Source organism: Arachis ipaensis, chromosome B6, assembly GCF_059453495.1.
Source record: "Arachis ipaensis isolate K30076 ecotype BB chromosome B6, ASM5945349v1, whole genome shotgun sequence".
Taxonomy (NCBI): domain Eukaryota; kingdom Viridiplantae; phylum Streptophyta; class Magnoliopsida; order Fabales; family Fabaceae; genus Arachis; species Arachis ipaensis.
In genome coordinates this window covers 94,850,793-94,870,717 of record NC_142441.1, presented here as the reverse complement: position 1 = coordinate 94,870,717, position 19,925 = coordinate 94,850,793, and the positions used below count along the sequence as shown (strand labels likewise).

Below are 19,925 nucleotides of genomic sequence, written 5' to 3'. Positions count from 1 at the left end.
AACGCGGTTTTGAAATCCCCTGCAAGGTAACTTATCTAGCTGTGATACGAGGGAGAAGGCACTTAAAATCTGAAATGCCCTGCAAATAAAAGGCTGTTTTGAACAAAGTTTTAATTTTTGGCACAAAGTAAATAAGTGGCTTTGAAATAACTACATATAACAAATTTTAAAATAGCTCCCACGTTAGAGTCCACATTAACTAGGTTAACGTGGCTTCTAACGTGGCTGTGCTAGCCATCTCTAACGTTAGTGACAAAGTTGAATGTCACTAACGTTGGCTCATCATCCCTCTCCTCACGTTAGCTTCCACGTTAACTAAGTTAACGTGGGAGTTAACGTGGCTCATTTTGGCTTGTGTTGGCTCCTTCCAACGTTAGTGACAATGTTTGGTGTCACTAATGTTGTCGACAACCTTTCTTCTTCACATTAACTTCCACGTTAACTAGGTTAACGTGGGAGTTAACGTGACTTCTTGGGGATAGTGTGTGTTCATCCCAACGTTAGTGACAATGTTTGGTGTCACTAATGTCGTTGACCACCTAGTTTCCTCACGTTAGCTTCCACGTTAACTAGGTTAACGTGGGAGTTAACGTGGCTTCTTGTGACTTGGCCAACGTTAGTGAAAAAGTTGAATGACACTAACGTTGGTGTCCCCCTTTACTTCTTAACGTTAGAGGCCACGTTAACTAAGTTAACGTGGCAACTAACGTGGCCACTTATGAGCTTGGTCCAACGTTAGTGATAATGTTAAGTGTCACTAACGTTGGCTCCATTTCCTTTCTTCCACGTTAGAGTTCACGTTAACTTAGTTAACGTGACTCTTAACGTGGGCAATGATGGCTTCGAGAGCGTTATTGGCAATTAATTTTCTCATTAACTTTGCAAGTTACTCCCATTCCACGTTAGTGTTAACGTTAGTGTAACTAACATAGCCACTAATGTGGTTCTTCTTTGCTTCCTTTGTCCTGAAATTAAGCAATAAAGTGCATCAAAGTTCTAGTCCAAGTCATGGGAAATGCAACATCCAATTTGTCCTTAAATTCATGCAAAATCCTCATGAAATCATGTAAAGTGCACAATGTATGCTTGAATCAAGATGTAAGTGTATGTCTACCCAAAACGAGCTTATTTCCTAAGGAAATGCATGAAACTACCCTAAAAATAGTAAAGAAAAGGTCAGTGAAACTGGCCAAAATACCCTGGCATCACAACACCAAACTTAAAGCTTGCTTGTCCTTAAGCAAGTACTGGAATAAGAGAATGATGAATGGAATGCCAAGAGAAATGAGTCATTCTTGTGGAAGTCATGTCCCTGGTTTTATGGTGGTTTCATGCATAGCAACTTAGGTTCACTCCTGGCTTTCAGACCTTTATCATGTCCTAGAATACTCACTGTGGTTGCTTCCCATGAGACTTTTATTCATTGATCCTTTTGTTGTTATTTCAGGGCTTATTTTTGTTCTTAAGCTAAGTGCTCTGTAAGGGGGCAACTCTTTAAAATAAGCTTTCAGCCAACACTCTCGAACCAGTTGGTTCAAGGTGCTAGGTGTTGAAGCACCCCTAAGGACTTACTTGCTCAAGTCTCCCCCCATACATACACACCACAGGCACATAGTTTATTTATTTTCTTTTCTTGAGACCTTGGTGTCCAGCACCTCTTTGGGTTACTAAATGCTCTGTATTGAGGGTTACTCTTGATAGTGGACTTTCAGCTAATAATCCCGAGTTAGTTAACCCAAGTTACCAAGTGATAATGCACCCCTAAGAACTTATTCATCCAAGTAGATCCCTCATACAGGAGCACCACAGACACATGCCTCAAGATTAAAACCATTGGTGCCTAGCCTTATTGCTTACTCTTTTTCTTTTATTTTTCAACCTTTATTGTTCTTTCCCTTTTTCTTATTAGGATCTTCTTATTTAGCTAGTCTCATGGGGTGTGTCTCAAGCATAGTATTCATGACAGATAGTTGTCCTCCCACCTTATGGTTGAACCAACTTAGCTAACTTATGACTATACCATAAACTCATGAACTTACTCCATAGTATGAACTCCTCTCTGGTCTTTAAAAATACTCATTCTCTTTTTCATTTGATTCAAAGGGACAAGCATACAAGTAAGTAAAGAGAGGATGCAGTGACATAAAGACTAGTAAACACAGACCTCTACAACTCAAAACTTAAAAGATAGAAATAAAGAAAAAGTTCAAACTATTATGGAAGCATGTTCTATTTCATACAAGATCTTCCTTATTCAAAGCATAGAAAAAGATGGGCCAAAGAAAGAACGTCACCACCTTTTACTCTTGTGGATGCCCATGCTTTCCTCCTTGTTTGTCTTCTTTGTGTCCTCTTGCATTCCCTTACATCCGTGCCAATCTTGCTTGCTTCCAATCCTCAAGTGCCTTCCTCATTGATTCATGACTCTCTTCCACCTTTTGTCTTTCTTCTCGTGCTTTTTCATCCCTCATTTCTTCATACCTTGTGATTCCTGGATGCAATATAGGCAGCTGTCCTACCAAGTAACCGAGCCTGACTTGAGTATTTATATGATGCCCAGTCTCGCTCAGGTAAACTCCTTCTGCGAATGCCCTTTGCTCGTCCAATAGTTATGCTTGTTCTATCTGTCTTCGATGCATCTCATGTATATGTGCACCTTGATGTGCTTAGATGTTGATTAGCCTCTGGATGGATTCTTGTTGCTCGTTTTACCTTTGTTCCATCCTGTGAAATGTTTCGCTCCATTGTTGCCCTTGACTCACTTGCTGATCCATCATTTGCTTCTGCCATTCCCCTTGTTGAGTCATCCATCTTGAGAGCGACTCCTCTTGCTGCCCCATCATCTGTAGTTGAAGCTCTCTCTGTGCTCCTTGGCTTTCCAAATATTGTCGAGATAGTCCATCAATGGCTTCCTGCAATTCGTGCATATCCAAGGTGGCTGGTGCTTGCCCCTCTAAGACTTGTCCTTCCACTACTTGAGGGGCTGTCCTCTTCCTTTGCTTCCGTTGAGGCAGGGGGGATGCGGTAGCATGCATTCATCGAACGGTTATTGGAATGCCCTCTTTTATCCATACGGGGTCCTCATCTTCAAACACCACCCCAACTTTCTTGCATAGTCGGTAAATAGTGCTGGGATAACCTAACGTTCCTCTTGAGTCGCTTTTCTCTGCCATTTTTCTAATGCCTTCTGCTATGAGTTCATGAACCTTGATTTCTCCTCCTTTAAGTATACAGTGTACCAGTGTGGCTCTCTTGAGATTCACCTCCGAGTTGTTCGCTGCTGGGAGGATGGACATCCTTACAATTTTGAACCACCCCTTTGCTTCCGGAGTGAGATCTGCTCTCTTGATGAACCTTGGTCTTCTATCTGCATATCTTTCCCAGTCAGCTCCTGGTACACAAATATCTTGCACAATCTGGTCATGATTAGGGTTGTTGTCCATTCTTGAATGATAACTCTCTTCTTCAAACGGTATGGACCGCAGTTTTAATGCCTTCATGACACTCATGGGACCAAAATCCATAATTTTTCCTCTCACAAAGCCTGTATATGACTCATCTGCCTTATCATATCGGACCGCATTTGCATAAAACTCTCTTATAAGATTTGCATTCACCTTAATGACCGGATCAGTGAGGAGCTCCCATATTCTCTTTTCTACCTTCTTTGTGATTTTGGGACACTTAGTTTTCCTAACTTGAAATCCCAGCTCATAAATGATCTCCTTATCCACCATCCACCCGTATTGCAATGCATGGTGCAAGCTTCTAAATCGCTTTTCATCATACGGGTGTTGCTCCATAGGTTCCTTTCCCTTCCTTCTTTTAGAGCTCGAAGATGCCATGAATGAGGGTTAATGTGTGAAGTTGGAAATGGTGTGGAGACTTTTGGTTGTTTAGGGTTGATTGCAATGAAGGGAGTGAAGGGGAATCCGAAATGGAGAGGTGTGCAGAGTAGGGTACGGAACAAGGATCAGTTATATAGAGAGGTTGTGAGTGAATGGAGGGTGTGGATTGATGGAGTGGTTGTTTGATGGACGGTTGGGGTTGTGCATGGAAAAAGGACAAGGATCATCACTTTATGATGGAGATTGCTCGGTCTTCAAGGGTCCCATCCTTTTTAATGTTGCATGGCAACATTTTCCAATGCCTTCCCTTTTTAGAACAAGTGTATAGTTTCTCTTCATGAAGTGGCCGAACCCTTCTCATTTAGTTGTCCAATCAATCTCCTTCAATGTTCCTCTCCTTTTCCCTATAAAATAAGAAAAATTAATGTCCTAAAAAGTATTTAAATTTTACGGCTAAACTAATAAAAAGAAGAAAAGATTTTGTTTATTCATGAACTCCAACTAACTAACTAACTAACTGTGTATCCTTATATGCACATTGGTGGCACCATGGGGTGACACCAAACTTAGTTTGGAGCACTATGAATAAAAGTTCTGTTCAAAGCTCCAAGACTAGCATGCTCTTAGTTGCATTCATGCTTTTTTGGCACGCTTTGAACACCAAACTTGTTCTTCACTATATACTGCAATATAAGGATTTCACCAAGTGTTTGTCAAGTTTGGGTTGGAATTCATGAATATTGACTTATTCACTAGTAAAAGCTCATAAAACATGGGTTGCCTCCCATGAAGCGCTTCTTTAGCGTCACTAGCTTGACGTTTCTCCTTCATCAGGGAGGTTGATAATGCTTCAAGTCCTCCCCTCTTGCCTTGGACTTATATCCATTGGTTGTATCAATGATCTCTACATGTTCCAAGGAGAGAACTCTGTTGATAGTGAAGACCTTAGGTAACTGAGATGGTACAGTGGGGAGATTAGGGGGGATATCTGGGAAGTAAGTTGAGATCACTTTATCTCCTGGAGAGAAGTCTTCCGTAGGGATCTTCTTGTTCCTCCACCCCCTTGGTACCTTCTTCTTTGTCCCTTTTGATGTTGCCTTGCTCTTGGTGACATCTTCTTCTAAGGGAATTTTGTTATTGTCTTCACATGTCTCTGGTGGTTTAGGTTCCTCCAGCTTTTTCTTGAGTTGTGACCACTGCTTATTTCTTTGTTCATCAACCAAGGGCTTTCCCAGATGGGCTGGTTGTGCTTCAGTGCTTGCTTCCTCTGTCAGCATCTCATTATGATCATTGCTTGGTTCTTTGTTTTCTTGGTCTGCTTCTTGCGAGAGTTTGAAGACATTAAAGCTGAGTCGTTCATCATGGATCCTCAATATTAGCTCCCCTCGCTCCACATCTATGAGTGCTCTGGCTATAGCTAGGAATGGTCTTCCCAATATGATTGGGTGAGTGTGACTCTCTTTCATGTCCAAGATGACAAAGTCTGTGGGAAGAAAGTATTTCCCAACCATTAACAACACGTTTTCCACCACCCCTATTGCTTGTTTTTGAGTTTTGTCAGCTAGCCTGATGACTACATCTGTGGGCAATATCTCATTGATCTGCAGCCTCTTCACCAGGGATAAGGGCATTAAGTTGATGCTTGCTCCCAAATCGCAGAGTGCTCTATCAAACATTGTTTCTCCTATGGCACAGGGGACATAAAAACTCCCTGGATCTTTTCTTTTTGTAGGCAACTACGGTTGAATGAGGGCACTGCACTCCTTGTTCATCACTATAGTTTGGCCTCCTTTGAGTGAGCTTTTCCTGAGAAGCAGCTCCTTCATATACTTGATGTATGCAGGCCTTTGTTGAATAGTCTTGATGAATGGTATGTTGACATGCAGAGATGCAAACAAATCTAGAAACCTTGAGTATATTCTCTTCTCCACAGCACCATTGAGCAGTTGGGGAAAAGGTGCATAGAGTCTCAGCAGCTCCTGTTGTGAGATTTCTGGTTCTTGATGATCTTTTTCCTTCTTCTCTATTGAGGTATCTTCAGGTTGTTCTGACAGCTTGCTTGGCTTGTCCTCAGTCTCCTTATCACTTATAGTGACCATCTTGCAATCTTCCCATCTTACTTTCTTTGTTTCACCTCTCGGATTCTTCTCTGTGTCACTTGGGAATCCATCTGTGGGTTTGGGAATTTGCTCAGAGAGATACCCAACTTGAGATTCCAACCTCTTGATTGTGTCTCCCTGGTTCTTGAAACTGGCTCGCACTTCCTCCTTGAACACCTTGTTGTCTTGAATCTCCTTGCCTATGCCTTCAAGTAGATTCTCAATCCTTGAGAGTCTGTCATCAAATGATTGTAGATGATTAGAGGTGGAAGGATGAGGTAAGTTATTTTGGTTTTGATGTGGATGTGGAGAGGTGTTGTTATGGGGGTGTTGATATGGTCTAGATGTGAAATGTTGGTGGCTTGCATTGTTGGGATTTGGGCGTCTTTGATCAAGGCTTTGGTCTTGTTGATTTCCCCACCCAAGTTTGGGTGATTCCTCCATCCAGGGTTGTAGGTCTTGGAGTATGGATCATTGTTTTGCCTAGGTGAATTCCCAATGTAGTTGGCTTGCTCCTGACTTCCCTCAGCTTCTTTATTCACTCCTTCTTGGGTTATTGATGAAGTAGAGATTGCTGCTACTTGGTTCCTCTCCATCTTCTTGGTGAGGTCAGCCAGCTGCTGGATAATGAGCTTGTTCTGAGCCAGCAGAGTATCTACATTGTTTAGCTCCATCACTCCTCTAGTGTTCCCTCTTTCGGAAGCATAGAAGTAGTCATTCTCTGCTACAGTTTCAATGACATCTATGGCCTCCTCAATGGTCTTCTTCTTGTTCAAAGATCCTTTGGATGAATGGTCTACGGCCTTCTTTGACTCATAAGAGAGCCCTTCATAGAAAATGTGCAGCTGCACCCATTCATTGAACATGTCAGGTGGACACCTCCTTGTTAGGTCCTTTAACCTCTCCCATGCTTCATACAGAGTCTCACCATCTTGTTGTCTGAAAGTTTGGACCTCAGCTCTCAGCCTATTGATTCGTTGAGGGGGGTAAAATCTTGCTAAGAATTTGTTCACCACATCTTCCCAATTTGTCAAGCTCTCCTTTGGGAAAGACTCCAGCCACTTGGCTGCCTTATCCTTGAGTGAGAATGGAAATAAGAGCAGTCTATAGGCGTCAGGATGAACACCATTAGACTTCACTGTGTCACATATTCTCAGGAAGCTGGTTAAATGTTGATTGGGGTCTTCTTGGACACTTCCTCCGAACGAACAGTTATTCTGAACAAGGGTGATGAGCTGTGGTTTTAGTTCAAAATTGTTGGCATGGATGGTTGGCTTTTGAATGCTACTTCCACATTTTCCTGGGTTTGGATTGATGTAAGAGCCTAAAACTCTTCTATCCTCCCCAGCATGATTTGCTCGTCCTCTTCCGCTATGGTTGTAAGCTTCTTCTTTACGATGGTTTTCCATGTTTTCTTCCATGTTTGGTTCAAAGTATTCCTCAAAGTGTTCCTCTTCTTCTTCAGCACCAACTACACGTTTTTCTCTTGCCTCCCTCCTTAGTCTAAGGAAGGTTCTCTCAGGTTCAGAATCAAAGGAAGTTGAAGCCCCGCTTCTTCTCCCTGTCATACAACCAACAAGTACAAGCAAAGAGAATAGGTGCAGAAAGTATATCCGTCAGAATTACTGTTAGTGTGAGTGATACAATATATCAAATAGTTAGTGGGTTAGTAAAATGAATGGTAAATAACAAAGAAAAAGTAGGGGGAAAGGAAAAAATAAACTAAAATAGAAAGTGAATGACTCAAATAGAAAATTAAATCAAACAAAAAATAAAATGCTCAATCTAGTTATCCTCCAATTTAATCATTGTTGATGCACAATCAATCCCCGGCAACGCCGCCATAAACTTGATGCACGAAAAACTTGGCTCATAACAAATTTCCTTCGGCAAGTAAAAACTCACAATAGAGTGAGGTCAAATCCCACAAGGATTGATTGATCAAGCAACTTTAATTAGAGGAATATTCTAGTTGAGCTAATCAGAATTTGAGTTGAGAATTGCAGAAAATTAAATGGCGGGAAAGTAAATAACAGAAAAGTAAATGCTAGAAATAAAAAGCTGAATGTAAATGACAGAAAGTAAATTGCAGAATCTTAAATGGGAATGGGAAAATTGCTCATAAAAGTAAATGACTGAAATTAAAGAGAATGGGTAAGATCAGAAATGGGGAGTTCATTGGGCTCAGGAGATGTTGCATTCTCCGGATCAATTTTATTTTCATCTCTTCCTCAATCAATGCACTCATTGATCTCCTTGGCAATCTTAAGTGATCGAATTACAATTTCTTGTAATTCAATCTCTCAAATCTTGATCAATAGCCAATTCCTTGGTCAATTGCTCATGAGAAGAGATGAAGTATGGTCACTGATTATACCACATGCAATTCCCAAATCAAGTGTTGAGAGGATTATAGTCACATATCCATCCAAACCCAATTTGGTCCAGCATGAGAAAGCATTTTTAGCATGATCTCTTCATTCCTCTTTCAAGGTTCAGAAGAGATCCAAGTATGAATAGCTTCTTTTCCAAGATAACTACCCAATTGGATGAAGATCGAAAGCTTTCAAGTAAAATCAAGAGAAAAGATAGAAGAAGAATAATGAAAACTAGTATTGATCCATCAAATTACAACAGAGCTCCCTAACCCAATGAAAGGGGTTTAGTTGTTCATAGCTCTGGAAAATGAAAACAAAGATGGAGAATACATCATGAAAACTAGAAGTGCAGAGGAAGTAAATACAGAGAGTAGTTCTATGCCCAGAGGCTCCCTATAATTTCCAACTCCGTAAATAATTCAAAGCTACTCCTATATATACTACTCTTCTGTTCTTCTAGTTGGCTCTTCAAGTCTTGGGTATGGGCCTTTGGATTTTGAGTTTGAAGCAGTTATCTTCTTCATTGGGCTTGGCTTTACTTGCAGAGAGAAAGTGTGAAGTGGGCAAAGACTTTAGCTCAGGACGTTAGTGGTGTTAACGTTCAGTGAAAATATGGGTTCGAGAACGTTAGTGACATTCAACTTTTTCACTAACGTTCCTCACCCAAGTAAGAGCCACGTTAACCTCAACGTTAGTGGCACAAACGTTGCCACTAACGTTGCCTCTTTGTCCTTCGCGCACGTTATTGGGACTCAACTTTCCCAATAACGTTGAGAAGCCTCCCCCTTCCCTTCGTTAGAGTCCATGTTAACTTAGTTAACGTGGCTCTTTTAACGTAGGCTTGCCAACCTTCGAGAATGTTAGTGACACTTAACATTGTCACTAACGTTCCAATGTGCCCCTTAGCTCCCATGTTAGAGTCCACGTTAACTAGGTTAACGTGGCTTCTAACGTGGCTGTGCTAGCCATCTCCAACGTTAGTGACAAAGTTGAATGTCACTAACGTTGGCTCATCATCCCTCTCCTCGCGTTAGCTTCCACGTTAACTAAGTTAACGTGGGAGTTAACGTGGCTCATTTTGGCTTGTGTTGGCTCCTTCCAACGTTAGTGACAATGTTTGGTGTCACTAACGTTGTCGACAACCTTTCTTCTTCACGTTAACTTCCCCGTTAACTAGATTAACTTCCACGTTAACTAGGTTAACGTGGGAGTTAACGTGGCTTCTTGGGGATAGTGTGTGTTCATCCCAACGTTAGTGACAATGTTTGGTGTCATTAACGTTGTTGACCACCTAGTTTCCTCACGTTAGCTTCTACGTTAACTAGGTTAAGGTAGGAGTTAACGTGGCTTCTTGTGACTTGGCCAACGTTAGTGAGAAAGTTGAATGACACTAACGTTGGTGTCCCCCTTTACTTCTTAACGTTAGAGGCCACGTTAACTAAGTTAACGTGGTAACTAACGTGGCCACTTATGAGCTTGGTCCAACGTTAGTGATAATGTTAAGTGTCACTAACGTTGGCTCCATTTCCTTTCTTCCACGTTAGAGTTCACGTTAACTTAGTTAACGTGACTCTTAACGTGGGCAATGATGGCTTCGAGAGCGTTATTGGCAATTACTTTTCTCATTAACTTTGCAAGTTACTCCCATTCCACGTTAGTGTTAACGTTAGTGTAACTAACGTAGCCACTAATGTGGTTCTTCTTTGCTTTCTTTGTCCAGAAATCAAGCAATAAAGTGCATCAAAGTTCTAGTCCAAGTCATGGGAAATGCAACATCCAATTTGTCCTTAAATTCATGCAAAATCCTCATGAAATCATGTAAAGTGCACAATGTATGCTTGAATCAAGATGTAAGTGAATGTCTATCCAAAACGAGCTTATTTCCTAAGGAAATGCATGAAACTACCCTAAAAACAGTAAAGAAAAGGTCAGTGAAACTGGCCAAAATGCCCTGGCATCAGTTACATTTATATAAATCAAATTGAGTGAATTCGATTTATGCAAAATGGTACTAAATCGAATCCATTAGATTCAAATTGCATGCAAACACAAATTGTCTATAAATCGAAGCTAATGGTTTCGAATTCTATATAAGCACTAAATCGAAACAATGAGATTCGATTTTTATTTGCATGTAAATCGAAGCAATTCAGTTCGATTTAGACACGTGAACAGTAATAGACACGCGAACAATAGTCCATGATAAATCGAAGCCAATCATTTCGATTTAATGGTTTATGGAAATCGAAACCCATAAATTCTATTTACACGTAACATCTTCCTCAATAATTTTTAATAAGCATAACTAATGATAGTTATAGTTAATAAATAATTTTTAATTTTTAAATATTATAATAAATATAAATATATAACTTTATTATTATTATTATTATATATGATCAATTTTTTATTTACTTTGTCCAAAAAGGATTAACAATTCATACATAATAATCCTATTATTGAGAGTACCTAAAAAAATACTAAAATATGTTAATTTTAATTTAATAAATAAATATTAATTTTAAAAAATTCTCGTAATTAAATATTTTGTTAGCTTATTTTTTTAATGAATAGAATAAAATATTTTTTTAATATTTAAATTATTATTGATTAGAAGAGTATTGTATTTGAAATTTGAGTAAATATATTTTTTAATAAATTTATTTATATTATACCACAAGAAAATATTTTATTACATGCAAAATAATTTTAAAAAAATGACTAAAAAGATATTAGTACTATAAAAGGCTTAGGTAAATACACCTTTTTGGACAAAGTAAATAAAATATTTAATTATGAGACTTTTTTAAAATTAATATTTATTTTATTAAATTAAAAATAATATATAAAATAACATATTTTGGTACTTTTTTAAGTACTCTCAATAATAAGATTATTATGTATGAATTGTAGACTCTTTTTGGATAAAATAAATAAAAAATTCATAATAATAATAATAATAATAATAATAATAATAATAATAATAATAATAATAATAATAATATGTCTTTTTATCAATTTTTTATTTATTTTTCTTGTTCATAGTATAGATATTTTATTTAAAGTTTTTTTTATGTTCACTGATGTATTTTTATCAAAATATAATATTATAATTTTATAAAATTAAATTAATTCTACTCATAGTTGGTTATCTCATAAAAGTATAATTTAATTAATCTAACTTTTAATATGCTTTATATGTAGATATGAAAATTCCAGAACATCGAAAGTAGATGTACAATAGAAATTTGTCAAACCGGGGAAGATTACGATAGGAATTTGCCAATCGTGTTCGACATTTTATTGATACAATTAGAAAACAACCTCAATTTGTACTTGAAGGCGGTGTACTTAGATGTCCTTGCAACAAACAAAAAAAATAAAGTTTTTTCAACTCCGGATGAGGTTTCAGATTTATATAAATATGATTTCATGCCAAGATACTGGTGTTGGGATTCACATGGGGAGAGTCCATTGCATTTGAATGTAGATCATAATAATCAAGAAGGTACATGTTCTTCTCCGCATGCTAGTGTGCCAATAAGAAATTCGTATGAATCTATGGTGGTTGATGCTGTTGGACCAGAATTGATGAGTTAATTTGAAGAATACATGGAGGAGCCTCCGAATGTAGAAGCTATAAAATTTTATGATTTATTACAGTCTGCTCAGCGCCCATTATTTGAGGGATGTATTAGTCATTCAGAATTATCAATGGCAGTTAAAATATTGAGTATAAAAGCTAAAGGGAATGTATCTCAACAAATCTTTGATGATTTCGTGAAAGCTATGAAGGAAGTGATGCCTAAGGATAACTTACTTGTCTCCAATTTTTATGAAGCAAAGAAGCTAGTATCGAAACATGGCATGGAAAGCAATAAAATTGATTGTTGCATTAATGGTTGTATGCTGTATTACAAGGAGGATGATATACCAAGAAAGGAGTGTAAATTTTGTCATTCTCCAAGGTACAAGATAGGTAAAAAAGGTAAAGAAGTGCCTTTGAAACGAATGCACTATTTACCGCTTATACCTCGTTTAAGAAGACTTTATGCTACAATGTACACAGCACCTCACATGCGATGGCATTTTGATCACGAGTTTAAAGGAGTTCTTAAGCATCCATCGGATTCAAAAGAATGGAAGTATTTTGATTGAAAACATTCACAATTTTCTCAAGAACCACACAATGTCGGACTAGGATTATGTGCTGATGGATTCACCCCTTTTGGTCAATCTGGTAAACAATATTCATGTTGGCCAATAATTGTCACTCCTTATAACCTTCCTCCTTCTATGTGCATGAAAACTGCTTACATATTTTTATCCATGGTTATCCCTGGTCCTCGTAATCCCAAAAACTAGGATTGATGTATACCTGCAGCCCTTGATTGATGAGCTAAAAATACTATGGGAAGATGGTGTTTTAACTTATAATATTCATTCCAAGTCAAATTTTGTAATGCGAGCTGCATTGTTGTGGACTATTAATGATTTTCCTGCATATGGGATGTTGTCTGGATGGATGACAGCAGGCAGGCTAGCATGCCCATACTGTATGGAACGAACCAAGGCATTCCAATTAAAAAATGGGAAAAAGTCATCATCACTATAATAAAAAGTAATATTTGTAACAAAAAAATTTGTTACAAAAAATCAGAATTTTGAAACAAAAAGAATTTGTAACAAAAAAAAAGTCGTTGTAGTATGTCTCGTTACAAAAATTTTTGTAACAAAAAATGGAACTGTTACAATTCAAAGTAATATTTTGTAACAAATGTTTTTGATACAAAAACCAAAATTCATTACAAAAGTGATAACAAATTTTGATCTTCAAAATATTTTTAGTGATAAAATATTTTTTCTTATTATAAAATTTTGTTACAAAATATAACTTGATTTTGTAACATTTTTTTTCTTTGGTTACAAAAGCACAATATTTATTTTATAATAATTTTTTATTTTTTCTAATATAAAATTTACCAAATTATTTTTTTAATTAACTGATATATTAACTACTTTACTGAGTAAGTCGACATTTATATAATATGTAAAAACATAGATAATTCAAACATGCTTCATTTAACTAAAATTGTTTTAAAACAAAATAAAATTAGTGTATACATTGATTAGTTCTATAAGTTATATTTCTTACACTAGCTCAACCAAAAGTTAAAAGTCTAACATAGATTAGTGTCTTTATGAGTCAAAATATTCTTGAGTCCTTTAAGTAGCATGTTGTCACCATTTTAGCACTCCTGTAAATGAGAAAAACCGAAACAAAAAATTAGAAACAAGATATAATACCAATTATAATTTTTTCCATTAATTTTTATCTAAAATTTATAGAAAAATTTTGGCATAACCTCTCCTAAAACTTGAATATTTCCACCGCCTATGGTTCCATCAAAAATAGCCAATTCACTACTTATTTCTCAGCCAATACACAATATAGTAATTTCAAGGCAGAAGTTACTAGGATTGTGAATTTGGAAACAAAACAAAGACCCTAGATGAAATTGAACATATGATATCTCACTAGTACCTGGATATAGATATGAAAAAACGTGTAACCATAAAGGTTTTAACTGTTCTTATTTTGGATACAAGAGCTAATCCAACAAGCTTTCTAAATCTAGAATAGACTAAGCAAGCAGCATTTTTCATTTCACAATATAGCCTACTAACAATCAGATAATATCAATCCCAACTGACAGCTTTATTTTTCATTTGCATACATCCTCCAAAGGTTGTAAGCCACATTTCATAATCATCAACAAATATGCAGGATTTCTTATTACCTCTTAATCAAACATGTATAATCAAAATATTTTCAAAATGCTCACTAATTCACTATTCACATATCAACATTCAGAAGAACTTACAAGAATGGCGATTAATTTGCCATCAGCGCTCCACATGGCTTGAGAGTTTTCCCTTTCCTTTTGCAAAGAATACAAATCTCTCTTGTACTTCCCCAATCTCAATCTATGCTGCACCAATAGAAAATCCAATACACTATCAAGCTTAGGTTCCATCCTTTAACCCCCTCCCCATAAACTCCCATATACCGCATATTGTAGTAATTTACACCTCAAGAAACCTAGTCCAACATTTCCCCCCAAAAAAACAAATAAACCCGATCATAACATTATAGAAACTCTTCTCCATGACACCATGAACACAGTTTCAAACGTGAAAAATAACATAATGTAAACCCCAGTAACCACATTCCACAATCACCTCCATGAAAATCCAATTATACATAATCAGTTAAAATCACAATTCTCAACTAGTCTCGAGTCACTTTCACAGCCACAGCAACATACCAAACAACCATTTCAACAGCCAACAGTCAATAATTCAATCATCTACCACACATAGTTACACTCAATTCAATCACAACTCCAAACACAATCTCAACCACAATCCAACATTCATATAATCAATTAATTACTCACAGCTATTAATCCTATTTGCAGTTATTCAATAAACCTTGTAGGCATTCTTAAATTAAAACCATTTAAATTAAACCCCTACCTCGATTAGCTAAATTCACATATATTAAACGTGGCAACTCCCTTCTCTTTTAATTTCATGGCAGCAGCAAGCATGCAACCGAAACAGTAGCAGTGTCAATTTCTTATGGCAGTGACGATGGTTGCAGCAAGACAAGGATTCAAATTGGATAAGAATCAAAAGCAAACATAACTCTGGAAAATTCAAAACAAATCCAAGACTAGAATTGAATTAAAAGAAGAACATGGCAATTAAAATTGACAAAATAGAACTTGCAAATGGTTCAGAACAAAGGAAAAGAACAAACCAGAATCAATGTAACAGAATCAGAACCAACAACAGCAACACCGGCAGCCCTTTCTTCACAGAACAATTCCTCTCTCTAATGGGCAACAATAGCAATCAGAGTATCCAGTAGCGATGACAACCAAGCTAGGAGATGATGGCAGCAGCAACGATGGTTCTGGAAAGTAAAGACACGACGTTGGTTCACCTCCACAGCGACGACGACAGCAGCATCACCCTCCGTTGCCTGCCTCTTCGAGTTCTGTTCCTTGCGTTAGTTACAGTGGCTTCCTCTGGTGGCAGCAACGGTGACGAGACATGGTGCCGGTGACAGAATCAACGACTTCCTCCTCAGTTCGCGATTCCAACCGTGGTGGAAACTTCCCTCGATGGCACCAGGGCACAACGGCGACAAGGGCAGGGGGCAACGGCGTAGACGACGCGAGCTCGCAGCAGCTCCCCCGACAGCCAGCTCGCGATGGCACTCTTCCTCTCCTTGGCCTTTGTTCCCTTGCACGTTCTTCGTCTCAACATCTCTCTTTCTCTTCTTCGTCAGCGCCGGTGGCGACGCGTGGGTCAGCGGCTCCAAGGTAGATCGGTAGTTCAGCGGCGACGGTTTGGGCTAGACGGCGCAAAGCGTGGCTCCCTCTTTCCCTTCCCGATCTCTCTTCTCTGATTCCCACTGTGTGTATGTTGCATTTTTGGAAAGGAAAGGGGGTGGGTGGAGGCTGTGTTACACGAAATTGAAGGGGGTTTTAGGGTTAGGTTCCAATTTGGGAATTAGGTTTTTTATTTAATTTGAAAATTTAGAGTTAAAAATTAGAGATTTTGTGAAAGAATAAGGATAAATATGAATAGATATTTTGATAAAATTGGAGAGTAGAGTAATTTTAAAACTAAATATATTTTCTTAAAAATATTTAAGAACATTATTTATAAACATATTACTAAGTTCAATTAATTATTTTTAATTTAAATTATAAAATGAACATATTAATCACTTTTTATAAAACATAGTTCATGCTCAAGATATTTATTATTTAAATTAAATGATATAATGATGAACCCATATTTTATGATGTATTTTGTGCTCAAATTGAGTGTTTCTATCAATTCTTCACCCATTTATTCATGTAAATTGCATGGCTTTACTTTCCCTTCCTTATATTATGATATATGTGAAAAACATGTTTCCTATGCTATAAAAATATTAATCTTAATTACCCTTTATTACCATTCGATGCCGTGATTTGTGTGTTAAGTATTTTCAGATCTCATAGGGCAGGAATAACTTAAGGGACAAAAAGAAAACATACAAAAATGGAAGGAAAGCACAAAAATGGAGTTTTGAAGAAAAGGCAGCGACGCGAACGCATGGACGACGCGAATGCGTGCCTAGCGCAAAAATGCAGCGACGTGAATCGGTGGATGACGCGGACGCGCGCCTTGAGCAGAACGCAGTTGACGCGTACGCGTGACTGATGCGTACGCGTGACAAGGAAAACTCCCAAATGACGCGAACGCGTGACCCACGCGAACGTGTGACAAATGCCACGTACAGGAATCTGCAGAAAATGCCCCCAGCAATTTCTAGACCCTTTTTTGGCCCAAATCCAAATCAGAAACACAGAATATAAGTCAGAGAATGGAGGAATCAAAAGGGAGACGGAGAACAACTTTTCATACATTGATATACATAATTTTAGGATTAGATGTAGTTCTTAGAGAGAGAGGTTCTCTCCTCTCTCTTAGAATTAGGATTAGGATTAGGATTTATATTAGGATTGGGATTTCATCTTCTTTAATCACAGGTTCAATGTTCTTTTTATTTATTTTATTTTATGAGAATTTAGTTTATGAACTCTTTATGTCTAAATTGATTTTCTTTTGTTAATGCAATTGAGGTATTTCAGATTTATGATTTTTATTTAGCTTTTTATATTCTTGGCTTTAATTGATTAATTAGAGACTCTTGAGTTATCAAAATCATCGTGATTGATAATTGTTATTTTTGCTAATTGAATTGAATTCCAATAACTCTAGTCTTTCCTTAGGAATTGACTAGGACCTGAGGATCAAATTGATTAGTCCACTTGACCTTCCTTTGTTTAGCAAAGGTTAACTCAGTGGGATTAAAATCCAATTCTCATCACTATTGATAAGGATAACTAGGATAGGACTTCTAATTCTCATATCTTGCCAAGAGATTTTTTTATTATTATCAATTTATTTTCCTTGTCATTTAAATTACTTATTCCTTATTTCCAAAAATCCAAAAATATACTGTTTTACATAACCAATAATAAATCATACCTCCCTGCAATTCCTTGAGAAGACGACCCGAGGTTTGAATACTTCGGTTATAAATTTATTTGGGTTTTGTTACTTGTGACAACCAAAACATTTGTATGAAAGGATGATTGCTTGGTTTAGAAACTATACTTGCAACGAGAATTTATTGTGAATTCTAAACCATCAATCATCAGTTCATCATATAACTTTTTATTATTTTTTCTATCACCGGGACTTTAATTTCAATTTATAAAATAACTAATTATAATAAAAATTGTACGTAAATATTAATTGACTTAAACTTAAAGTATTTATAAAAATAAATTTAATCACTTTTAATAAATTAATCTCTAAAAGCTCAATTTAATAAAATAAATCGTAATTTAATCTTAATACAAATTTCTCAAATTAAGTTATATAATACTTCTATTTCTGAATTTTAATTTCAAATTATATTAAATAACCAAATTAATTATTCTTGAAATACTATTCATGAAATACTAAAACTTTAAATTATAAATAAGAAAATAACCCGTTTAATATATAAATCTCTAAAAATTCATTTTGAATAATATAATAAATCATAAATGACTTATTATTTAATTTTTAAAATAATTTTAAACTCAAAGTATCATTAATTTGACTTAAATATTTTTAGTAAAATAAATTTTTGAATATAAAGTCTTAAATAAATATAATAAATCATAAATAACTTATTAGGTTAATTTTTAAAAATTTGAAGTCTTACATGTAATATGTTAAAACAAAATTTTTTATTTATTATAAAAAATCTTTGAATTTTGTGACAAATAAATAACTTGCTATAAAAATATTGTATTTTGTGATAAATTAATTTTTTGTTACAAAATATTTAGAAGTTTTGAAACAAATAGATATTTTGTTACAAAATGTTTTGAATTTTTACAACAATATAATCTTTTATTACAAAACATTATAACATTTTGCGACAAAACAACAATTCGATACAAAAGCCAACATAATTTGTAACAAAAGAAATCACGTTGATTCAAAATATTGAAATATTTTGTAACAAATATTCTATTTTCTTGTAGTGCATGGTTTGACTGCCACAGACAATTCTTGCCAGATAATCACATGTTTAGAAGAAACAAGGATGCATTCTATAAGAATAGAATTGAGAGATTAGAACCTCCGCCAAGATTAACTGGAGAGCAAATATCAGATATAATTCAGAATTATGATAAGATAAGTAATGTTGAGCAACTTGAGATAGAAGGATATGGAAGTACTGGTGCAGAATTTATAACCCACAAACTAACTGGCAAGTGCATCGGGTCGTACCAAATAGTACCTCAAGTGAATGAGGGTTGATCCCACGAGGATTGATGGACTAAGCAACAATGGTTGATTAATTTACTTAGTTAGACAAATAGAAAAGAGTGTTTTGGTATTCAAAAGCATTAAACAGTAATTCAGAAATTAAAACAGCAAGCAATAAATTGATGAGAATAATATATGGAGAAACAATTAAGGCTTCAGAGATATCTATTTTCCGGATTGACTTTTCATACTAACTATTTTAATCATGCAAGATTCAATTCATGGCAAACTATATATGACTAAGCCCTACTTCCTTAGACCTTCTTAGTCTACTCTAACTTTCATCAACCACCAATTCCTTGGTCACTTAATTCCAATTAGAGGATGAAGTTCAATTCTAGTTATATGCCACAAAAATCCTAATTACCCAAATATAAGCGGATTATATGTCACATATTCTGTTAAATCCAGATAATTTGTAATTTAGGAGAATATGTTTTCAAGCTGTTATTCAAGTAAAAGCTTTTCCAAGTTATACAAGAACTCAATTAGAACAAGGGTCATACTTCCGTTCCACCCAAATTCATAAAATAAAGAACGAAAACAATTCTTAAAATATAAATTAGAATATGAATTAAAATAGAAAAATAATAGTATCAATCCATACAATAGACAGAGCTCCTAACCTTAACAGTAGAGGTTTAGTTGCTCATGGTTCAGAGAGAAAAACTAGGATTCGTAAAACTGTAAAGTGCGGAATGAGGTAGGTGAGAAGGGAGAGCCCGAATGGCTGATTCTTTTTTTCTTTTATATCTAATACTAATTAATGTAAATTATATTTCCTAAAATTAAATAATATCTTTTTCTATTTTTAAATAAAAATCAAAGTCTAATCAGAATAAATAGAAGATCTCGCATGGTTTGTGCATAGGCGTGGAGACCACTAGATGCATTAACTCAGAAGCAAATCCCACGCCTAACGCGGCATGGAGCTGCGCCTTACTTGGGGTGGGCAGCAAAGAATGGCATGGAATGCTTGAACATTGGTGCCTTACTTGAGGGAATCATGCGCCTAACTTGAAGAATGGAGTGCTACGTTGCGTGTTGTTATGATGCTTCACGCATAACTTGAGAAATCTCAAGTTAGGCGGAGCCCTGGCAACGTTGATGGAGGAGAAGTATGGACTATTATACATCGTTGG

At 36.2% G+C, this 19,925-nt stretch overlaps 1 non-coding gene across 1 annotated transcript; it reads left to right on the top strand.

Annotated features, from left to right (window-relative positions):
* Positions 1-6,811: 6,811 nt before the first annotated feature.
* On the top strand, positions 6,812-6,915 carry LOC148561850 (small nucleolar RNA R71). Its single transcript, XR_015886600.1, has one exon. It is a non-coding gene; the product is annotated as a small nucleolar RNA R71 (small nucleolar RNA).
* The last annotated feature ends 13,010 nt before the right edge of the window (positions 6,916-19,925 follow it).